Source organism: Chenopodium album, chromosome 19, assembly GCF_948465745.1.
Source record: "Chenopodium album chromosome 19, dcCheAlbu1.1, whole genome shotgun sequence".
Lineage (NCBI taxonomy): Eukaryota > Viridiplantae > Streptophyta > Magnoliopsida > Caryophyllales > Amaranthaceae > Chenopodium > Chenopodium album.
In genome coordinates, this window is record NC_137852.1 from 20,831,835 (window position 1) to 20,856,289 (window position 24,455).

General features: G+C 41.3%; 1 pseudogene across 1 annotated transcript in view; it reads right to left on the reverse strand.

Annotated features, from left to right (window-relative positions):
• The window catches only part of LOC145594919 (pentatricopeptide repeat-containing protein At2g39620 pseudogene), a 29,251-nt pseudogene extending 5,033 nt beyond the window's left edge, over nt 1–24,218 (reverse strand). Inside the window, exons 1-3 of the transcript XR_014102889.1 lie at nt 21,572–24,218; nt 21,398–21,474; nt 112–274 (exon numbers count right to left, since the gene is read on the reverse strand). The product of XR_014102889.1 is annotated as a pentatricopeptide repeat-containing protein At2g39620 pseudogene (transcript). The remainder of the gene's footprint in view (nt 1–111; nt 275–21,397; nt 21,475–21,571) is intronic.
• Between the last annotated feature and the right edge of the window lie 237 nt (nt 24,219–24,455).

Sequence of the window (24,455 nt, forward strand, 5' to 3'; positions counted from 1 at the left end):
ATTTTAAAACTTTGTGCCCTCACTATAATTGCAATTATTACGGAATTAGAGTAAATTGTAGTAAAGAACATGTCATTGCTTTGTAAAGAACTTAAGAAGGAAATTTGCTACCAAAGCTTATGCAGAAATTCGCTGCGGATGTGTTTCATGCTTGCAGCATTATTGATGCAGTAACAGCCAAACTCACTGATGTTGTAATCATACTTTCTGAAAAACTGATAAGACACTCCATTGTTTTTGGCCGCTGTTCAGCATAAATGGTAATATCATACAACTGCAATGATCAGATAAAAGGGGTGTTAAATTACTCATGAGAATGAGCTTAGAAATGCCAAATGGTGTTTTAATATTCGAGGACAATCAGATTACGGACTGCAGCAAGGAAGAAGAAAAAGCAAAATTAAATCTACCATTAAACTGCACAAATAACCAGAAATCACTGAGCAGCAAATCAAACCTGTCCTCACCCTTACCTCCAACAATTGGAACCTAACTGCCTAACTAGCAAGCTCTCAGTGATATATGCAGAACTATAACTACTATACAGAAATTACATTATAACACCTGAGAACATAACTGCAAGACAAAGAAAATGATATATTGAGCATGACCAACAGAGGTCTCTAATCTCTAAAATTAGAAAAATTTCCATCCTTTTATCTGGTGGGGATTTTCTAATAATAACAAGGGTCACAAATGGAAATGAAAAATTCAGAAAATAAACTTTGAAGCGTGAACGAAATCACTTTCCCAAAAGTATAATTCTGATCCTATACTACAACCGGGTATCATGGAAGTCGCTTAGGAGATACAACGAAGGCCAATTACAATCACAAGTAGAATGATTGCACAATACAATGTTATTAAGTGTATGAGCTTTTCCCTCAAAAAAAAAAATGTATGAGCTTTGTGATGATGAACAATAAAGTGCAAAAGGTTCTTTCAAGAGAAATAAAACTGATTTTCTTGAACATATGATTTCATCATATATGTATAATATATATAGAGCAAAATAACCAAGCATAAAACCGAAGAAAACCATCAAAGGTTGCCCAGCCAACACCCGCGCCCAACCGAGATCTAGCGACCCAGATTAATCTGGGTACTCTCGTGCCTTGTTGAACCGTGTAGTTGTGTCAAAATCCTTCGCGCTTGCGCCTGCCTGGGCGGCAGTGACCCGAATGGGCAATCGCCCAACGAAAATTCTTCTTCATTCTCAAGCCCGCCTGGCAGCAAACCAGAAACCTTCATGCTTGCACTCGCGCCCGGTAGGGCGTCCTCTGACCGGCAGTTTGCTTTTTCTCTAAATTGATATTATCTTTGGTCTAATACTTGTTTAATCAATTCACAATACCTTAGCCTAAGTAAAACAATCAAACAACATGAATATTGTCACCAATACTCTAAATTATTCAACAAACCTCCCCCTTTTAGAATATTAAATTAGACTCATTGCAAAACATCATCAACACAAAAAATCTTATGCATAATTGAAAGTGTACAAAGACTATTCGGTATCATAAAATGTTTGAACCAACAGTAATACATATTAGATACTTGAAGATATTACACACACAAGATTAAATACTTAAATACATATTTACTTGACACTTACGCCATGTATCCATATCTATTCATAAGTACATCAAAGCTACGCCCATAATAATATCTTGAAGCGGCTAAAATAAATACTTATATAGGTAGATTTCCAAAACATGCTCCTGTGACAAAGCACAATATTAAGAATTCTATTAAGTTAAACAACCTCTTGACATCACAAAAAATTCGGAACTTTACCTTAGATGAATATACAAGTTCCCAATTAGCAAATAAGAAAGTTAATTTTGTTGAACTTAAGACCTTACGTCTTATAAGACTTTAAGTTAAGACTTTCTCATTTGTAATTATTTAGGGCTCCAATCCTAAACCGATTGCCATCTCATTGTTAACATTTCTTGCCAACGCCTTTGTGAAACAATCGGTGAGATTAAGATTTGTTCTAACATAATCAATAGTTATCACACTATCCTTCCTTAGTCCTTGAATGCAGTTATGTCGTACTCCAATGTGTCTTGACATACCAATATAAACTTGGCTATATGCCCTTGCCTAAGTAGCATTGTTATCACAATGTATCACTATAGGTTAAATCGTTTTTGGCAACAAATGTATCTCAAAAATGAACTTCAATGTCATTGTGGAGTCCGCAATGCAAGTTTGCTTCTTAGAAACTCATGAAATAACACCTTCCCCATATAGGAAAACCCATTCACTTGTGGAGGAAAGGTCTTTATTACAAATCCAACTTGCATCCGAATATCCTTCTACAACCGAGAGATATCTACTATACAACGAACCATAATCCATGGTTTTCTTCAAATACTTCAACAAGCATCAAACCGCTAGCCAATGTAACATACTAGGATTACTACTTTACTAGTGTACCTATTTAGTTGACAAACTGTATAAGCAATATCTGGCCTAGTATTTGGCATGGCATAAATCAAACAACCTATTACTTTAGCATATACCTAATATGTATCAACTTTACGCTAGGGTCCATACCTGTTGAATAAAGAGATGTCGAATCATCACTAACATTGAATTTCTTGAGCACTTTCTCAATGAAATGAGATTGTGACAGAACCATTTTTTCTTTTTCCCTCTTTCTAATGCCCAAGATGACATCCGTTTCTCACATGTCTTTCATGGAAAACCGAGAACTAAGAAAGGATTTTGTCATTTTTATAACTTGTGATAAATCCATTCCAAATATCAATATGCCATCAACATACAGATAAATTATGACACCTTCACCGTTGTCATCAACTTTGCTATATATATAAACTTGTCTAAATTGTTCAACTTGAAATTATTAGACAACCTAACCTCATCAAACTTTTGATGTCATTGCTTAGGTGCTTGTTTTAGCCCATACAAAGATATAATAAACTTACAAACTTTTTCTTCTTGACCTTCCACAACAATAAACTTCTTCCTCTACATTTCCATTCAAGAACGTTGTCTTGATATCCATTTCATGGATCACAAGATTATGGATAGCCGCAAGTAGGGGTGCGTAAAAAAGGACCGAGACTGGACCGGACCGTTAGATTCCGGGTCGGTCTTCGAACCTCACAAATTGGTGATTCCGGATTTCCGGTCCGGACCGGCTAAAAACCGGAATGGACCGGAAAGTGAGTTTTGTAATTTTTGGGTGAAAATTTTAAACTTTATGTTTCAATTTCTAAAAAATTTAGGTACAAAACTTGTAATTTATAAATTCTAGGTGCAAAATAAGATTACACGCAAACAAAAACAAGGCGTTAAAAAATGATGTCTAAGACACTAAAATGCAAAAAAAAAAAAAAAAAAAAAAAAAAAAAAAAAAAAAAAAAAAAAATTAATAAATAAAAAAGGTCCATTAGGGTCCAAAATCGGACCGAATCGGAACCTGACCGGTGAATTACGGTCCGGTCCTCGATCACAAAAAAAAAAAAAAGTTGATTCCGGGTTTCGGTCCATTTTAGTCACGGTTCGGTTTTGGACCGGTGCACAGCACTAGCCGCAAGTATTGTTGAAATTTTAGCAACTGATGCATATGTATCAAAATAATAGATATCAGGTTTCTGTATAAAAACCTTGTGCCACTAACCGGGCTTTAAACTTTTCAACAGTTCCATCAATGCTCAATTTCTTTTTTAAGATCCATTTACACCCTATTAAGTTACATTTTGGTGGTAATTTAGATAACATATCTCATCAATAATAGTTTTTTTCCCAAATGGAGCATCACGAGACCTCATAACCTCATCATATGTCAAATGGATCATCTTCCAAATTTAAAATGTATGAAAATTGTGTCGAAATAGAATTCCTTAATCTTTTAATGAAGTACACATGAAAGTCTGAGCCAAAAGATTTTCTTTCCTTGCCATTTTACTTCTCCTAGGTTGAGATGATGATGTTAATGCCTCCTCTAAATTAGTTTGGTCATCCATCTCTTGATCAAATTCATTTTGGTCAAAACTTTAAGCATCGGTATTTGAAAATATATCCTTTGGTCTAGGAATTGATAAAAATACAAATTTTCATCAAACAATGTATCTCCAAACTCAATGGTGATATGAACTGACCAATAGTCATTTTGTTCAATTACATATAACCTATAGGATTTGTTATGTTCCGATAATCTTATAAAAATGCATTTCACTCCTCTTTCACTTAACTTTTTAAATTTAGGCTCCGCCACCTTTACAATTGCCCTACAACCCCAGAGATGACTCAAGTTTGGTTTTCTTCTTTTTGCCACGACTCATATGGGGTTACCTCATTCCTTTTCATTCTCGGTTTAAAATGTAACAAAAAGTTAATATTGTTTACCCTAAAATCCATCGCTCCATCCCGAATAGAATAACATGGAATTCCATTTCCTCTAAAGGCCTATTCTTCCTTTCTGCTACACCATTTTGTTTTGGTGAGTATGTCGCGGTAGTTTTATGTACTTATCCTATTTATTGGAAATAACTTGGTTTATGGTATTCACTACCTGTTAGATATAAAACTAAACTTACCAAATACTAAGAAGATTTGTTTTTGGAAAAGATATATTGTATCTTTTATTTATTTTTATCTTTTATGCTTTCCTAGTTAGATGAGGATTGTAATTAGGAGACTAGATATATTTTAGGTATGTATAATCAATTTAGGATTATTTAGACCTGGGAGAAGTAAAAATATTGAAGGTAGTTGATGTGGGTTTCTATGTTAGACTATATAAGAGGGATTAGGCTTACTAGAAAAATAACGATGATTTAGTGAGTAGGAAAATCATCAAGAGCGTAAAAATAATGATGGTTTATTGAGGAGAAAAATCATTAAGAGGGTTATTGTCTTAAATTTTAAGATCTTAATAAAACAAAATTGAGCTTGTGCAAAAGAAATCGAAAATTCCTCATAAACACTGTCTCTTTTATTATCATGTTTTGCTATTAATTTTATTTTGTGTTTGAGGGTGAGTTCCAAATTGTTCCATTACAATACTTCCGTTATGGCACCACCTTCATCGGTTCCTTATCTTTTTATTTTACCTTTTGTTTGCAATTCTACTTCATTTTTGTAGATTTTAATTTATAAGGGATTCATCCCTAGAATGAAATACACAAACATAGCAAAATCTTGAAAATTCATCAATGAAAGTTGCTAAATACTTTTTGTTACATCAATGTATAAAAAAAGGCGTGCTGAGGTGATAAGGGATATGCAGCGCCTTAGGCGCACCTTAGTGAAGTGAGGCGCACTATATAAATAATTGAAAAAAATTGGCAAATTACTTCTCAAGTACGCCTTATCAAAATCGCCTCGCCTAGGCCAAAAAGCACTTACCCCCTATCGCCTACTTGCGCCTCAGCGCCTTAGGTGCGCTTTTTCAAACACTGTGTTACATAAGGAAGGTGTGCTATGAAAATCACATAGATCACTATGCACTAAATCAAGCAATGATTATTCTTTTTCTTTTCTTCAACATTCGGAAATGGTTTCCTCGTGAGTATGTCAACATGCATGTCGTACACTTCTCTATCCTTGGATCAAAAGGCGTAATTAAATCATGTTTTGACATAATAAACAAATTTTTTATAATTAACATCTCCAAGTCTTACATGTCATAGAGAAGAGCAATCATTAACAACATACAAATAGTCTCTCAAAGTATTAGAAATACTAACCTTAAACATTCTATCACATAAATAACCAAAACCTACAAATAAACTATCTTTAGACAATATAAATATACTCGACTCAAAACCACTTTAAATCTAAACAATTTAAGATAACACCGGACCCAAGATTTCTCCTAAACTCGGGAGCATACAACACATCCCTTAAAATAAGATATTTGTCGAGCTAAACATTAACTCTACTTGTCCCTTGCCTAGTACTTCTGCGGTGGAATCGTTCCTCATGTAAAGAATCTCTCCAAGAAACACCTCAACAAGGGATTAAACAACGAACGATCTTTGCAAACATGCCTGGATGCTCCAGAATCAATGTACCAAGTAGTATCACCCTTGCTTGTTTTGGGATTGGCTTGACCCGCCTTTCCCACCTTAAGCCTTTTTGTTGTTCATCTTTTCTTCCAAATCGTACAATCCTTTTTAAAATGACTGGGTTTTCCACAAACCCAACAAACTCGTTATTATTTTACCATCACTTCCTACTTTAGGCTTTTTGCCTTTATTTTTGCTTGAATCATTTCCTCTCTTCCTCTCATTAGAATTAGCATCCTCCACCACATTAACCGTGATGGAACTAAGATTAACATCCTTTCGTCCCTCTTGAACTGATTTCCCCCTCAATCCAAATGTGAGAAGCCAAGCCCTCATCTTTATTATGCTTTGAAACATTTTTAAAATTTTTCACACGGGATGGTAGTTTATCAATTATAAAAGAAACAATAAAGGACTCATCAAGATTGATATTGTGTTGCCTAAAACTCCTTAAAATTCTTTGGATTTCATGAAATTGTTCCATAACCGAGCTATTATCAAACATTTTGAAATTATTGAATGCCTAAACAAAAAATTTCTTGTTAAATGTGTTTCGGGGTTTTTTGAGTCCCTTGGGAGAGTTACAACACTAAGACTGGATGCTCGCTTGGATACCTGTACCTGCAAAACAACGGAGCACCGAATGGTCGGTGGTCCGCCTCCAAAGCTTAAGTTAGTCTAAGTCCGAAGAATAAGGTGCGGAATGTAAAGGGTTATCTGCTCGGATTCCGAGCTCGGGTGTACTGTTCTCTTGAGAGTGACAGTTCTGACAATGATTAGTAATCACTGAATATTCCTCGGAAGGAGTGTAAAGTGTTTTTGTGTACGTATCACGTGGAAAGGAACGTAACGTAACATAGCCATAAATAAGGAGGTCATCTCCTATTTATAGGCTTCTCGAAAAACGTGCACTCCCTAGGGTTTCGTGCCCCATGGAATATTCACGCAGCTTTTGCAGACCTCGGGATTTGGGCCTGAAAGCCGCCAATCCCAGGTCCTTTTATCTGTCTGCCACGTGTCGTTCCCTGAGAAGTCCAAGGTGGCGCCCCTTTCAGTGACACGTGGCGGACTCTGATTGGGCCAACTGGCCTAGGGTATTTTTACCCAAATCATTTGCCCCTCACAGGTGACACGCGCTTGCCACGTGTTGCCTGTGACAGGCGTCAGCATCCGATTGGTCGGATTTTGAAAAATTACTGTGGAGGGAAAGTTTTAGGGTTTTTAACCCCTCTATAAATAGAAAGTTTTCATCCCCGGATTTTTTACACCTTTGCGAATCTTTGGAGAATCTTTGACTTTTGACTTTAAAAATCTCAAAATTCCTTAAGTGTTTCTTAGCTTTCAAGCATCCGACACTCGGCCCGCTGTCCGACCGTTCTCAGCCAACCAAGCGTCTTTCACCCTTCTTCTAAAGGTAACGCCTGTTTCTTCTTTTATTTTTCATTTTTTCTTTGTTTTCGAAAAAATGGTTTCCCAATCGCATGCGGCACAGTATAGGATAGTGATCAGCCGGTCACCGGGGACGGCTGAATCTAGAACTTGCAGTGCCGACTGCTTGGCCAGCGACTGTGCTTTGCGAACTTCTCCGAATCCGACTGGTTTCGCGTCTGTGCAGGACACGATGGCCAGAACAAAAAGAACAGCAAGAAAACCCAACTCCGATGGATCTTTTTTCCCGTCGGATGGTTCAACTCTTTATTCTGACGGCTCAATGAGGGTGCCTCGAAGTGAGGTATCGGAACACCCTGATAGCCCTTCTTATCTTCCTCCTACCCCCACTTATTACCATTCGCCCTCTTCAAGCGGTACTCCTAGTGATAGGATACTGGAGGAGGCAGATGAAACCTATGCAGCCGGGCCTTCTGAATAGGCGCCGGAAGAGAGTCTAAGGGAGGACCCTCCAGTCAGCAGTCCCTTAGCTCTGATGACAGTTCTGATGACGAGTCGGCCTCGTCATCTTCTTCAGATAATGCCTCCGCTTCTTCAGGGGAGGCAAGGACAAGAATAGATACTGTCAGGGAGTCCCTGGCAGTTGAGAAGGGGGAATCTTGGGCCGAGCCGAGCGCTTCCAGGCGCTTGGAGAAAGCCCCTTACTATCATCATGTTCCGCAGAGCAGGCGGAACACCATGGCAAACGGCCTTGCAAGTTTTAGGCGCAGGGTTGTGTTGGGCTATGGCTTTACTTTGTGCATCCCAAATAAGGACGACACCATTACTTGGCCGAGCATGGCCAGCTACCAAGACCGAGCATTCGGTTGTTATGAGGCGGCCTTTCAGGCTGGCTTGCGCTTCCCTCTCCATCCGGCCGTGGAGAGGATTTTGGATGGATACCAACTTGGTATCTGGCAACTCGTACCCAATTCCTGGATCAATATTCTGGGGTACGTTGCAGCCTGCGAGATGCTGGAAGTGGAGGCGAGCTTTGAAGCATTCGCCCACATGCATTATCTTAGCAGGGCGCCTGCTAGGGGTGGCGAGGGCTGGTACACCTTGACTACTTGCAAGGGGTACATGATGGTTGTCGGCAAAGAGAACAAGTGGAAAGACTGGAGAACTAAGTTCTACATAGTCAAAACTGCCGACCGCCGCCTGAACCAAAAGTATAACAGGTGGAACAAGGATCCACCTCTCCTAGCAGGCAGGAGTGCATTGCCAGCTCTTCCTAGACGAGCAAAGGAGGAGATCATGGACGCGGGTTTGTTCACCGTGTCTGTGAAGACGAATGATGAGGGGGACAAGGAAGTCACCCCTCAATGCTATCTCCCTTTGTACAAATGGTTTGAGGAAGGGACGTTCTTGGCCGCTTGTGGGCTAAGTACTGAGATGCCGAGAGGTAGTCGGCCGTCTGTTTAATATGCCATATTTATTTTGCTTGTCTTCACTTGTTAAATGTGTCTAACACTTGATTCTTTTTTGCAGACAAAGCAATGGAGAAACTCTCGGCCTCCAGGAAGCCGGCTGTATCTGCTGCCAGATACAGATCAAACGTCCTTAACGGGACGGAGGCCACCACTGCAAGGGTGGAAGAGCAGCAACCAGCCGGTACCCCAGGGGTGAGATTTTTATACTTAGCATTTTTCTGATTAATGCTGAGTTTTTGCCGAATGTTCTCTGACTTTGTTTTGTCTTCAATGATGCAGGGTACCTCCTCCAAATCCCCGTCCAAACCATCCGACCCTAAGCTCCAAAAGACTAGGGCGGGTGATGTGAGCGCATCCGGCAAGGGCGGCCGGAAGCACGTTGCTCATAAGCCCAAGAGGCCCTCAGACGCCCCTGCTGGTGAGAAGAGGTTTCTGGGGGAAAAGCCCCCCTCTTCTTCCGGTATGGAGAGGCTTTTGGGGAAAAGGCCCGCCTCTTCTACCGGTCAGAAGAGGGTTCTGGGGGAAGAGGAGGTGGATGAGGGCGACGGTAAAGACCATTCGTCCTCCCTTTCTTTTCTGCAAGTTATCCATACTTGAGTACTTTTCTAACTTTTTCCTCTTGCAGTTCCTGTACAGAGGCCGACTGTAGTTCAAATGGCCAAGTCCATGCTGAGGGCGATTGATCCGGATGATAAAGCATCCGTCAGAGGAGTCGGCACCCTAGACCTTGATGGTATTCTAGGGAACCTTTGTGAGGTATAGACTTTGCCTTACTTTAACATTCGTTTTTTTTTTTTTATCCGCCTGGTTCCTAACCATCCGACTTCTTTTTACAGGCCATGCTGCGCGTCCAAGGGCTCGGCAGACCCCTTAAGGAAAAGACCAAAGAGGTAAAAGCTGCTAAGGCTCAGGCCGAGTCCGCCTTGGATAGGGCTCAATTTGATATTGCTCAGAATGAATTTCTGACGCTTGATATGATGTATTCGCAGTCGGAGGCCAATCTGCAGGTGAAGAAGGACCTGGACTCGGCCCGCCTTCAAGTCTCCAACCTCAAGAACAGGTCCCTTAAGGCGGAGCTCGAGCCCCTTCAGGACGCCAAGGGTGAGGCCGAAAGGGCCCAGAATAGGGTGAGCCGCCTGGAGCATAAACTCACAGGAGCACCAGCTGGGACCAAGTTCGAGTCCCGTGCCGAGCAAGAGAGAGCTGAACTGGTCAAACAAATGATCAGGGATAATGAGATCATCATGCGGGACACTTGGGCGGCTGTTCAGCCAGGCTCGGACTATCAGATTTGGAAGTCCAAGTTTGATGAGCTCAGCAAAGCTCTCGACGATCGCCTCCTTGAGGAGATGGAAGAAGCTTACAAGGCTGATGCTGAGGCCGAGGCTGCTGAAGGCTCTGGGTCCGACTCTTCTGAGGAGTCGTCCTCTGGGGAGGAGGAGGAAGATCAGGCGGAGGAGCAGGAGAAAGATGATGAAGAGCAGCCGAAGGGCAACAGGCCGGCTGCCAATGAAGAGGCTCTCCCCTGATCACTTAAGCTTTTATTTGTTGTTTCTGCGGCCGAATGGCCAAGTACTTGTTTTTCCGGCCTGTGTGCCGAGTATTTATGTATCTTTACCGACCGAGGGGTCGGGTAATTTGACAATTTCCCTGGCTTTGCCGGATAACAATTTAACCAATCGTCTGGTGGCGATTGATCATTTTTAATTTGAATCATTCGGCCATTTGGCTGAAGTTTTTTCATTCTGCCCTTTGAATTGTTTGAAATTTTTGCATGTTTTTTGGCTAAGTATTATAACCTGTATACCATGCGAATGTTCTTGCCCCTGGACGGATGTCGAGTGGTTTCGGTTTATGGGATTGATTGACATGGAAATTATTGATACTTGGAAGAGTATCCATGGTTTCTAAGTCAATCAATCACTATGGTGATTGCCCCAAACCACGCGGCAGACGTCCATCCAGAATTTGGCAAAAATAAGTGTTCATTCGGCCATTGGCTCGAACAGAACTCAAGTTTCCAACTTAGCTGTTATGCTAGGGAAAAATCCCCGCCTGTTCTGCCCCATAGGCAAAAACAGGCGCATCCGGCCATTGGCCTCATTGAGATTAAAGTGTTAAGTCTGGGACTTGACTGATTTTGGTTAAAGTAATTAGTCCGCCTGTCTTGCCCCATAGGTAAGGATCAGGCGGCATCCGGCTGATAGCCTCAAATAAGTGCCAAGTAGTTAACCTAACGCATTTTTATAAAATTATTCCGCCTGTTTTGCCCCTGAGCTGAAATAGGCGCATCCGGCTTTATGCCTCGGTTAGCCTCTACTTATGAAACAGTGACCATTTTCGAACTGTACTAGAACAGATAGAAAATTCTGGCCTTTTAGATTTCACTTTCGATTAAAACAAACGACTGCGAGTGCTGCCTTAGCATTCGGTTAGGCCGCTTGTATATTCGTAGAGCAATGTGCCACCCAAATGGGAGATGCTTCTCCTCGACGAATTCACCCAAATGGGCGTCGTCGGTTATCTGACTCATGTTGGAGCAGACGGTCATACTCATGTTGGAGCAGACTGTGACCATTCGGTCTCTTTTTATTTTTATCTGGCCTTAGGCCTCGTAATTGATGTTGGTATAAACTTAATAAAATTTCGTAGGAACAACTGTTTAGAACAATCGGCTCCTTCAAAGGGTTTGGGGCGTCTGTTGTTGAGACAGACACCTTTCAAACATATTGGCCGTACGGTGCTAAAAATAATAAAAGTTGATAAAGGGAAGCATATTCTCATTAACAAATCTTTGAGATAACAAAATTGAAGCATTTACATTCGTACTTAGAAGTAGTACTTTTTCAAGTTGTCTACATTCCAAGTTCTGGGCAGCTGCCTGCCGTCTGGTTCTTCCAGGCGGTAGGTGCCGTCTCTTATTTCCTCATAGATTCGGTAGGGGCCTTCCCAATTTGGGGTTAGCTTTCCCTGCTCATTCGCCCTACCGATTGCTTCCATTTTCCGTAGCACAAAGTCCCCTACTTTGAGAGGACACTTGTGTACTCTTTTGTTGTAAGCCCGAGTCATTCTCAGACGGTATATCTCATGGCGCAAGGCAGCATTGCCCCTGCGCTCTGGTAGTGAGTCCAATGCTAGACGCATGGCCTCCCAATTCGTCTCCTCATCATACAACATGATTCGAAGAGTCGGCTCATAGTGTTCAATGGGCAAGACAGCTTCTGCACCATACACCATAAGGAATGGGGTCTCTCCAGTTGCCCCTTTAGCAGTCGTCCTGATGGACCAGAGGACGTGTGGTAATTCATCCGCCCAAAGGCCACCAGCCCGTTCAATTTTCTTTTTAATCCCGTCTGAGATTAACTTGTTAAAAGCCTCGACCTGGCCGTTTGCTTGAGGCCGGCCGACTGATGCGAAGAAGCTAGAGATCCCTTGGTCTCTCAGCCAAGTCTTGAGTTGAGGCGTTTCAAATTGAGGACCATTGTCAAAAACCATAGACATGGGCACCCCAAAACGAGTGATTATGTTTATCAAGATGAAGGAAATAACATCTTTTGTCTTAATGTTTTTGACTGCCTCCGCCTCTACCCACTTAGTAAAGTAATCCACAGCCACCAATATGTAGCGCTTGCCGCCTGGTGCGGCTGTATATGGCCCTAGAATGTCCATCCCCCATTTGGCGAAGGGTATTGGGCTGTGGATGGCCGACAGGTCTGTAGCCGGACGATGAATGAGCTTGCCAAATTTTTGACATTTGTCACATTTTTTCATCAATTCCATTGCATCCGACTCCAGTGTAGGCCAGAAGTAAAGCCGCCTGGCTTTGGCAGCAAGGGATCTACCCCCTATATGGGAGGCACAGAATCCCGCATGCAACTCTTCGAGGACTTCCTTACCCTTCTCGGGGGTAACACACTTCAACAGAGGTTTCAGAAAACCAGCCCTGAAGAGTTCCCCTTGTCGCAACTCGAAGTTAGCCGCTCGTTTTTTCAAAACAGCCGCCTCCTGTGGTGAGTCAGGGAGCGTGCCGTCTGTAAGGTAAGCCCGGATGCTGTCCATCCAAGTTGAGCTTCGGTCAAGAACTCCAATGGGGTCTTCTTCAGAGATACTCCTTTTTTCCATGACCTCCCAGAAGACTGACCGAGGCGTTTCACAAGAGGCGGATGATGCTAGCTTGGACAAGGCATCCGCCTGATTGTTGGAAGACCTGGGCACTTGACTTAGTGTAAATTCTTCAAGTGTCCCAACTTCAGCCTTGACCGCCTGCAGATATTTTACCATGGCCGGATGAGTGGCCTCGTACGTTCCATTGACTTGGAGTACGACCAATTGTGAGTCTGAGCAGGCGTCAATTTTCTTTGCCCCTGCTGCCTTACAGTACCGAATGCCAGCAAGCAGGGCTTCATATTCGGCCTCATTATTAGAGACCTGGAACTTGAACCGTAGTGCATATTCAAATTTGTCCCCCTCAGGAGACTAACAGATAATCCCTGCACCACAGCCGTTCGCAGTGGAGCTCCCGTCCACATACACTTTCCAAACCTGACTAGTATCATCCGGAGCAACCGGCCTTGTCATTTCCACAATAAAATCGGCGAATGCTTGCCCCTTTATTGCTTTCCTGCGTTCGTAAGTGATTTCCAATCCTTGCATTTCAATCGCCCATTTGAGCATTCGTCCAGAAGACTCCAAGGTTGTCAGAGGCCGCTTGATCGGCTGGTCAGTATAGACCACTACCGCATGTGCCAAGAAGTAAGGTTTCAATTTCTTGATGGCCATGTAGAGAGCGAGACCAAACTTTTCAACCATGGGGTACCGAAGCTCAGCGTTCCTGAGAACATGGCTGATGAAATAGACTGGGAGCTGAATGCCGTCTCTTTCAGCTAAGAGAACAGCGCTGAGGGCATGATCGGAGACGGCCAGATACATGAAGAGCGTCTCTTTGGGCAAGGGGCTAACAAGCCTCGGCAAAGAGTGCAAATGAGTTTTTAACTTTTAAAAGGCCGCCTCTGCATCACCACCCCATTCAAAATTAGTCTTCTTCCTGATTGCTTGGAAAAAGTAGAGACACTTATCGCCTGACCGACTGAGGAATCTCCCCAAGGCCGCCAGACAACCTGTAAGCTTTTGAACCTCTTTCACAGTACGAGGCGACTGCATGTCGATGACCGCCTGTATTTTCTCAGGATTGGCCTCTATTCCCCTTTGATCAATCAGGAATCCGAGAAACTTCCCAGACTCAACACCAAAGACACACTTTTTTGGATTTAGCATGACCTTGTGCCGCCTGAGTGTGGCGAATGTTTCTCGGAGATCAGCAAGGTGATCCGCTTGTAGTTTGGATTTGACTATCATGTCATCAATGTATGCTTCTACATTCCTCCCAATCTGATTAATGAAGACCGTATTAATCAATCGTTGGAAAGTAGCAGGCGCATTCTTCAAACCAAACGGCATCACAGTATAACAGAACAACCCCTAATCAGTGACAAAAGCCGTCTTTTCTTGATCTTTTTTCCACAGGGGAATCTGGTGGAAGCCTGAATAGGCGTCCATAAAACTCATCAGGGCATGTCCGACTGTTGAATCGACCAGACTGTCGATCTTTGGCAATGGATAACTATCCTTCGGACATGCCTTGTTCAGGTCGGTGTAGTCAACACACATCCGCCAAGTACCATTCGGCTTTTTTACTAACACAACGTTAGCTACCCAATCAGGGAAGTTGCATGGCCGAATGAACTTCGCGTCCAGCAGCTTTTTAACTTCAGCTGCTGCCGCCTGACTTCTTTCTTCGCCGTGATTTCTCTTATTTTGCCGAATGGGCTTCTTTTTGGGATCCACGGCGAGTTTGTGGACAGCGAGATCCGGGCTTATGCCAGGCATCTCTTCCACTTCAAAGGCAAAGATGTCTTTAAATTCTTTCAGAAGCTGGTGCAAACTGTCACCTAGCTTAGCAAATGCAACCGTCCCTACTTTAACAGTCCGCTCTGGCCGAGCGTCGTCCAGAGGGATATCAATGTGTTCACCAGTCGGCTGGGGACGGAGATCATCCGGTCGTTCCCCGGTCAGTGATTGCTATTTTTTCTCTTTTTTGACCGCCACCAGTTGATCAATTTTTCTCTTTTTCTCAGCTGGTGGGGCCGCTTGGTCTTCCTTGTCATCATCAAGGTCGACTGTTTGTTTGCCTCGGACGGCTGCTGCGGCCGCGGGCTTGACATCCGAGAGATAGCACTCCCGAGCTGTCTTCTGGTCCCCATTAAGGGAGCCGACTGTGCCATCATCCCTCTCATACTTAACGAGCATGAGGGCAGGAATGATGACGGCCTTGCACTTGTTAAGAGTGGGTCGACCAAAGATGAGGTTGTAGGCAGTAAGCTCTTCAACCACGAGGAAACGGATGGTCATATGCTGGTCGTTTCCCTTTTGCCCCAGCCGGATGGGCAAATCTATCCGTCCGACTGGGTGCACGAGTCCTCCCCCAAACCCTACAAGGGTGTGCGAGACCTCCATCATGCTATCTGGCTTGTACTTGAGATTGGACAAGCATTTGAGGCTGATGAGGTCAGAGGAGCTGCCTGTGTCGATCAAGATTCGACCAACCAGTTGGTTGGCCACTTTGCATTCAATGACAACAGGGTCATCATGCGGCCGACGGACTTTGCCTCTGTCCTTTTCGGTGATGATGACCCCGGGGAAGGCGGATGTGCTTGCCGCCTCTCCCTCTTCAACGGAATGGATCATCTTTTTCAGATGATCCTTGGTGCCCCGAATGGTCGGGCCACCCCCGGCGAATCCGCCTGCTATGGTATATACCGGATCTTCATCGGTGTCGGTACTAACAGTCGGCTGGGGAGCCTTCTTTTTGGACTGCCCCTGATTCACCTTTGAAGTCACTTTGGACTTCACATAGGACTTCAGCTGTCCTTTGTCGGCCAGACGGTCAAGCTCTCGTTTGAGGCTGAAACAGTCGTTGGTGTCATGGCCGATGTCTTCATGGAAATGGCAATGTTTATTTTTGTTCCGATTTTCGACGGAACCTCTCATTGGAGTCGGCTTCTCAAGAGTCAGCCGGTCCTTTATTTCCATCAAGATGGAGCGGCAGTCCTTGTGGAATTCGTACCTTGGGACGTACGGTTTCCACTCTTTCTTCTTCTTCTGGGCCGGCTGATCAGAGTTATCAACGGCCAGACTTGCTTTTTCTTTTTGCTCTCTTCTGGCTTGGGAGCCGGCTGAGCAGGCCGACTCTCCTTCTGTCGGTCGAACTTCTTAGAGTCCGACTGCCTGTTGGAGGAGCAGAGCTCGGTCGCCTGTATATAGGCTTCCGCCCTCGCAGCGCTCCCTGCAGAGTGAAGATTTGTTTTCGGACGAGTTCATACTTGAAAGTAGAACCGTCCTTCAGACCCTTGAAAAAGTCTGTGAAGGCGACCTCGTCAGATAGCCCATGGATCTGGATTCGTACCAGATTGAACCGCCTGACGTAAGAACGCAAGCCTTCTCTATCTCCCTGCTGTACATTGCCAAGATCAAGGCTTGTTTTCTTGGCAAGGATGTTCATAGAGAAGTTGGAAGCAAACAAGAACGCAAGCGTCTTGAAGCTATTGATGCAACCAGCCGGCAAGTTGCCGAACCACTGTTGGGCTATGCCCTTCAGCGTGGCTGGAAAGCAGCGACACCATGCGACATCATCCAGCCCTTGTAAATACATGAGGTGGGTGTATGCTAGCAGGTGGTCCCATCATAGGCTCCTACCAACACATTTTTAACCTTGGCCGGCTGTTCGGCGTCGGTTATTTCCTTAGAGAAAGCAGTGGGTTGATCTCCAAGGTGCTGCAGCCTAAGCTGCCAGTCCATGGGCTGATAGCCGCATGCCGCCTGTCCTCCAAGGAAGGCAGGCTGGATGCAAGGTTGAGCGGGCGTTTGGTAGGACCGAGTTATTTATGTGATAGAATGTTTAAGGTTAATATTTCTAATACTTTGAGAGACAATTTGTATGTTGTTAATGATTACTCTTCTCCATGGCATGTAAGACTTGGACATATTAATTATAAAAAATTTGTTTATTATGTCAAAACATGATTTAATTCCGTCTTTTGATCTAAGGATAGAGAAGTGTACGACATGCATGTTGACATAATCACAAGGGAAAAGAATAATCATTGCTTGAATTAGTGCATAGTGGTCTATGTGATTTTCATAGCACACCTTCCTTAGGCAACAAAAAAAATTTAGCAACTTTCATTGATGATTTTTCAAGATTTAGCTATGTTAATTTATTGCATTCTAAGAATGAAGCCCTTACTATATTTAAAATCTACAAAAATGAAGTAAAATTGCATACAAATGGTAAAATCAAAAGATAAGGAACCGATAAAGGTGGTGAATACTATAATTCAAGTTATTTTCAATCAATAGGAATAGTAATGTAGTACATGAAACTGCCGCAACATACTTACCACAACAAAATGGTGTAGCGGAAAGGAATAATAGGACTTTTTAAGAAATAATAATTCCATGTTATCTCACCACAACAAAATGGTGTAGCAGAAAGGAAGAATATAACTTTCGAAGAAATAATAATTCCATGTTATCCTATTCAGGATTGAGTTATGGATTTTGGGGGGAAGTGGTATTAATGTTTGTTACATTTTAAATTGAGTTCCAAAGAGAAAAAAAAAACGACTTGTTTTTTCACAAATATTTTTTGGATTAAGTTTTTGCAAAGAGGCAGGTTGATTATTACATACAAGGGTGAGGATGTTTTATGTATTTTTAGGGAAAAAACATATGGGCCCCACTTGCCAGAATTGCTTGCCGGAAAAAAGAAAAAAGGGTAGTGATGCCCAAACTTTTTAAATTTTGGGTAGTCTTTTTTTATAGAACTTTTTAGCGAGTAGTTGTTCACAAAATCAACTGAAAATGAGTTCCTGACAACTGATATTTAATTTGATTAAGCTAATTTCCTGTGAAAAAATAAAAATTAAAAAAAAAAAAAAAAAAAAAAAAAAAGGGTAGCTAATTTATCTAAATAATGATGATGTACCTAATTAGTTGTATTAGTGGAGTATGATGTGGGATCATGTTTATCCACTTAGTTTGTTGGTTGCTATTTAAGTGCAACTTAGTTTCATTCGTAAGCCTATGTGTAGGTAGTTCTGTTGTTTGTAATTGAATGAGAATGTCGTGATACTAACTAGTTCTTCTTCTCCATGTTCCACCAAGACTTAACTTTTTTCTTTTTAACTATTACATCATTTACTAACTCTAGAAGAGAGTGCATGGAGGGGAACATTTAGTTAAGCTACTATTTGGGCCACGTTGGAAACATCACATTAATAATAATAATATCACATTGGTCCACGTTGGAAAGAGCATTTAAGAAAAATTAAGAGTGTTATAAAGAAAATCAAGAATAAAATTCAAGAAAGTTTTAAAAGAGTGGTTAAAACTAGGGGTGTTCAAAAATACCCGACCCGATAACCCGACTAATTTTACCGGGTATTTTTTTAATTCTTTTGAAATTAGCGGGTAGGGTACCTGACCTATGAGAGTGGCAGGTAACCGCTGACCCGTGGGATAGGTTTATTTATTTATTTTTATTTTTTTTTATATGCTGAATCATCAAGGGTTAAGGTTTTAATTCCCCACCAACCACCATATTCTCTCTCCTAGTCTCCTCTAGCCGTCATTCCCTTCTATCTCTTTCTCTCTCCTTTTTCTTTATTACTCTTTCTCCTTGTTCTTCTAATCTTCAATTCACCCCTGTACTCTCTTCTCATAGTAAAATGTAAAATTTTCTCTACATCTCACCCCAATGCGTGCAAGAGATCAAGCGACTACAATGTCTACAACAATCTACAACCATCGAACCATCTCACCTCCCCATTCATTAGGGTCGGAGTGTGTTTGAGTTGAAAATTGATGATGTAGGCTGACTTTATGGTGGTCGTCAGATGCGGGATGGATGTGATGTCCATCTGGTGGTGTATTGTTTAATTCACTTTCATAATTGATTTTTGGTATTATTCTTCAATTTGTATATTGAATATTTTTTCAAATAAATCCCATTAATTGAGGGTATTTTTATGATCTTGATGTGGGTTTACATTATTAAAGATTTATTATATGTAGTTTGTATATATACGGTTCAGGACTAGAGAAGGGAAGCGTTCTTTTGTCTCATCAATCAACACAATATCATCAGCAAACATCATGCACCATGGTATATCATCTTGAATTGCACTCGCCAATTCATCCATGACTATAGCAAAAAGAAAAGGACTAAGTGCAGAACCTTGATGAACTCCAATTGTATTTTGGAATTCTTCACTCTTCCCAACAATGGTCCACACACTTGTGCTAGCTCCCTCATACATTTCCTTAATGATGTCAATATATTTCCGCGAAACGCCTTTCCTTGTTAAAGCCCATCAAAGAATCTCCATTGTACCTTATCATAAGCCTACTCAAAATCAATAAAAACCATATGTAAATCCTTCTTCTTATCCCGATAGATCTGAATTATTTGTCTCATAAGATGGATTGTCTCCACAGTCGATCTTCAATGCAAATTGGTTTTCCAAGATCTTCACACTTCTCCTTAACCTTTGTAGTATCACTCGCTCCCAAAATTTCGTAGTATAACTCATTAGTTTGATCTCTCGGTAGTTAGCACAATCTTGGACATCACCTTTGTTCTTATACAAAGGTATCAAAGTACTTCTCCACTACACAAAAGGCATCTTATTACATCCCCAAATTTTGTTGAAAAAAATTGCCAACCATTCAATTCTTGTTTCTCCCAAACATCTCCAAACCTTAACAAGAATGCTATCAGGTCCGATCGCTTTTCAATCCCATCTTTTTAGTGCCATTTTGACTTCTCCCAATGAATCCTCCACATAAACTCCCGATTAATCATATCATGAGGGACACTTGTATCACTGAGTTCGACTCCATTAAATAAACTATCAAAGTAAGACCTCCATCTATCCTTTATTTCCTTGTCTCCGAACTCTTTAGTCAATATGCTTCACACATTTGACCTTTCCAATATCCCATGTCTTCCGATCTCTAATATGAGCAAGCCTATAGATGTCTTTTACTCCTTCCTTTGTATCCAAGCTTGCATAAAGGTATCAGTTCACTTTCATACTCGCCTCCCTTACAGCTTTCTTCGCTTCTTTTTTAGCTTCTTTATACTTCAACAATCAAGATCTTATAGCAATCTCGTTTGTTCTTTATCGCCACTTCTTCATTCCACCAAGATGTGTCCTTGCTCTGATGGCATGCTTCCTTTGGATTCTCCTAGGATTATTTTCACCACTTCCTTTATGCTATGCTCCATTTTACTCTACATTGCATCTACATCCAAATCAATGGTACCAGACCAAATTCCTACATCCTCCATCTTTCTTACATTTTTTTGTTGGTTCTCCCCTTGAAGTTTCCACCACTTAATCTTAGGCTCCACTTTTGGTCTCCACTTCCTTACATATCTACTGCCTCGAAAATCAAGCACCACAAGTCTATCTTGAGTTATTGTACTCTTCCTACGGATCACCTTACAATCAACATAACTCTTGCTCCAAGCATTCCTTACCAAGAAGAAATCAATTTGACTTGCATTGCCCAAACTCCTATAAGTCACTAGGTGAGAGGTCCTTTTTCAAACCATGTGTTCATGATACTTAAAAGCTATGCCAATGCAAAATCTAAAATATAATTTCCCACTTCATTCCTATCTCCATTGTTCAAAACATCCATGAATACTTTCAAAGCCATCCCTCCTAATGCCCACATGTCCATTAAGATTGCCCCCAATGACTTGGACAAAAAAGGAAGTGACTTAGACAAATAGAAACAACTATAAATGGTGAATGGGAAATTAAGTTAGGCATACTAGCTAATATTGTGAGACCCTCTGATCAAATAACAATAGACTATCTGGACGACACGGCATTCTCATTTAAATATAGGCCGGCCTGGCATCACCGAAAGGATTGAAACCACATTCGTAGGCCGACAGCAACCCCCAACCTTTTTGGTTGAGCGCTGCTTGCAAATGAATTTTTTATTGTTTAAAATTAGAAGGGGTAAGCTGCAAAACACTTTTGTCAGTGTACCTAATGGGATTTATGGGTTTTAACTATATTAAGTAAACCATCTGTACTTTTTAAGCATCTTGCTTGTATCAGTTGTATGTTGTCAATGGATTATCATCCCACCATTCTAAAGAAGAATCAAGCCAAACCCTACCTTCTTATGTATGCAAAGTGAAACTTAAGCAAAGGAAGACTCAAATTAGGTGTCCAGCAACCATAAGTTATGAGATGAAATGGTACTGTCCTAGGTATAACTAGTCCCCCTCATTCCCCTCCATCCCCAAATTAGACCTTTGAGCAATGTTATGATTTCCGCAATCTACAAAATTTAATACTTCTATGTAAATGAAACTTGAATATGGGAAGGTTATAAAATGAGGATTACCTGTTATATCTTCGTGTTTTATAATAGGCTGCAATCTCTGCTGTCTTCTCTTCCTCGAAATAATACATATCTGAACACTGTATCATAGTAGAAGAGTAAATGCAAGCATCAGCAAAAATGACTAAAAAGCAAGATCAATTACCAGCAATTAAAAATTATTGATACTGCCATTACATGGTTTTGGTCCTTGGTGAGCATAGTCACGGCCAATCTTCTTCTGTGAGTGCATAAAGAAATATGTGGAGCTCACTTTCTCAGAAATTGGTATGGAAGTAACCACAAAATTCTGTTACATGCTCTCATCAGAGGCTCACAGCTACTAGATTCAAGTATCTTTCTGAAATCTAAAAGTTTTCTTGACCTAAACCCAACTGCATCCCGGGATTTTCTTGAGCCCAGCATCACTTTGTTGCAACCTCATGTTTTTAGCCTCAACCCACCTACCAGATTGAGCATAAATATTTGATAAACCAATAAAATGTGCCGGGTTTCCAGGCTCAAGTTCCACTAACTTGTTCAATGCCATTTCTGCCAAGTCTGAATTAGAATGCATTCTACATGCGCCCAATAAAGCTCCCCAAACAGCAGCATCAGGTTCGACTGGCATTTGATTCAGGAGGTTTGTGATTTCACTGAATAGACCACCACGGCCCAACAAATCAACCATGCAAGCATAGTGCTCCAATTTGGGTTCAAGATGGAACTTTTCATGCATGGAATTGAATATTCTTCTTGCTTCTTCTACCAAACCACCATGTCTGCATGCTGACAGGACACTCAGAAAAGTCACTGAGTCAACCATAACGTTATCACATTGCATCTGTGAAAAAAGTTCAACAGCACGAGCTGCATGCCCATGAACGGCATACCCAGCAAGCATTGTATTCCATGTTACTGTATCTTTGTTTTTCATCTCATCAAATAATTTCTCTGAACAATCAAAGTGTCCACATTTGGCATACATATCAATAAGACTATTACTAATGTGTGTATTGGACTGAAACCCCATTTTTGTTGTACAGGCATGAAGTGCCATACCTTCTGGGAGAGCAGTTAGATCTGCTGCTGCAGGAAGGACACTTACCATAGAAACTGCAGAATGCTGTAGTCCTTCAGATTTCATCCGACAAAAGGCATAAAGAGCTTCTTTGGACTTCCTGTTATGCACATAACTGGAAATTATGGCATTCCAAGTAACCTCGTCTTTAATGGAGTCCATTTCATTAAATAACTTCTCAGCGGAACATATCCTGTTGCACTTGCCATACATGTCAATCAAAGCATTCTTTACATGACACTCAGATGCGAATCCGCCTTTTATAATCAAGCCATGAACACATGTCCCTTGTTTTAGATCTTGAGAAAGTGCACAAGATGGGATCACACTCACCATAGTTTCAAAATCAGGTTTTAACCCTGAAGTTAGTAATTCAAGAAATTTTTTCATCACTTGACATATGTTGCCACTATGAGAATATCCACTTATCAGTGAATTATAGGAAACTATGTTTTTGCTCGGCATTCTATAAAAGAAGGCCAGAGCCTGAGTGAACAACCCCCGCTTAGCGTACATTGAAACTAGGCCATTCCCAACTGCAATTTCTGAATCAGTACCTGCTTTAAGACAATAACAGTGAATGCTTTTTCCTGGTTTTCCGGATGAAAGTTCTGCGCAAGCTGGAAAGATACTCAACAGAGTTACACTACTTGGTTTTAGCTTATCATGCACCATTTCACGAAATAGTGATACTGCTTCTACAGGGAACCCACATTGTACAAATGCAGCAATTAAAGCAGACCAAGCAATCAAATCTTTTTCCTTGAGTGCCCTAAAAATTTGATTGGCTTTTCCAAAATCTCCGCATTTTACATACATTGTCATCAGAGAAGTAGCAACTATAGTATCTGAGTCAATACGATATTGCATTGCACAATTATGAATCTCCTTCCCTTTCTCTAAATCTCTCAACTCGGAAGCAGCTAAAGAGGAACTAACAACAGATATTTTATTCATCATTGCACTTTTACCCTTCATCTCATCAAATAACTCCAAGACTTCACAGAAATATCCATTATGAGCATAACCAGCCATCATAGTTCCCCATGACACATGATCCCTACCACGCAAATGATCAAAAACAGTTCGAGCATATTCTAAAAACCCACATTTAGAGTATATATCAATCAATCCATTGTAAACTTTAGTTGGAAAACCTCTCCTGATCACAAAGCCATGAATTGACCTACACAACCTTACATTCTCCAATTTACAAACACTAGGAAACATATTCAACAATGTAACAGAATTCGGCACAACCCCAACTCGTTGCATTGCCCGGACAAAACCCAATGCTTCATCAGGATCCCCATCCTTTGAAAGTCCAGCAATCATAGCATTCCAAGAAACAATATCTGTCTTAGGCATTTTATCAAACACTTCTCGTGCACGATCAAGTCGATCCATTTTACAATACATATCAACCAAACCAGTAGAAATATACACATCCAACTCCAAATTTCTCCTAATCACATCATTATGAACCCTAACACCCTCTTTTAAGTCAAAATTACCAGCACAAGCTTTAAGCACAAAAGTATAAGTATATTTATCAGGCACTAATTCTCTTTCCAACATTCTACTATACAATTCTAATGCTTTACCAAATTGATCAGACCTTGAATATGCTCTAATCATAGAATTGTACAAAATTACATCTGGGTTTGTTACAGAATCGAAAACCAACTTAGCAAAATCACATTTTTGGAGTGAAGAATAGGTGTTTATCAAATGGGTAAGGATTGAATTGGTATGGGTCATACCCAGAACTACCAAACGGCCATGAATGCTGAGAAGGGAGCTCAAATTTTTGCAAGAAGAAAGGAGAGAAAAATAGTGAGAGTAATTGGTTGGGACCATGATTTTTGTTCAAATTGCTCTATTCGTGGAAGGAGAGAAGGGTGTTCAAAGTATTGCTACTCGTTGCAGTTTATTTTGAAAATCGATTATTTTTAAGGATTGCTTTACCTTAATACAGCTACTTTTTTTATAATTCCCAAT